Raw genomic sequence first — 501 nt, forward strand, 5'->3', positions numbered from 1 at the left:
CTGATCATCATTATTACATTATAATGAATATTTATGAATATTTTATTCCACTGATATCTGTTTTTTTTCACTAATTGATTTTAGATTAGTTGTTCACGATTTTATCTCAGTTTTTTTTCTCTCTCTCTTTTTTATTTCGTCATATCTTTTCTTAATCAGATTTTTCCCTCTTGGTTATTTAGATTTGTCAACTTATTTATCGTTAATGTATATTAAAAGTTAATAACTTATATTATTCTCTACTTAATTTACACATTTCCTTTAAGCCACATTTCTTTTCTTCATTAGGTGTGTTTCAATTTAAAAATCACACCTATATGAATATATAAAAGTCCACCCTAATTATTTTCTTATTTTTTCCAACTCCCGTTTTCTAATTTGTCATTAAACTCATCAATAAACCGATTAAATGCCGCCACTGCGTATGGTCCCGCCAACATCTTTATGGCCATTCCGCTCTTTTATGGACGCCCAGGGCTGGGAGATTAATACTTATTGGGG

General features: G+C 29.5%; 1 protein-coding gene across 1 annotated transcript in view; it reads left to right on the top strand.

The window, feature by feature from the left end:
- Positions 1–501, top strand: part of LOC119588855 (1-phosphatidylinositol 4,5-bisphosphate phosphodiesterase-like) — a gene marked incomplete in the record, with an annotated part of 69,524 nt that overhangs the window by 36,674 nt on the left and 32,349 nt on the right.

Source organism: Penaeus monodon, chromosome 24 (assembly GCF_015228065.2).
Source record: "Penaeus monodon isolate SGIC_2016 chromosome 24, NSTDA_Pmon_1, whole genome shotgun sequence".
Classification (NCBI taxonomy): domain Eukaryota; kingdom Metazoa; phylum Arthropoda; class Malacostraca; order Decapoda; family Penaeidae; genus Penaeus; species Penaeus monodon.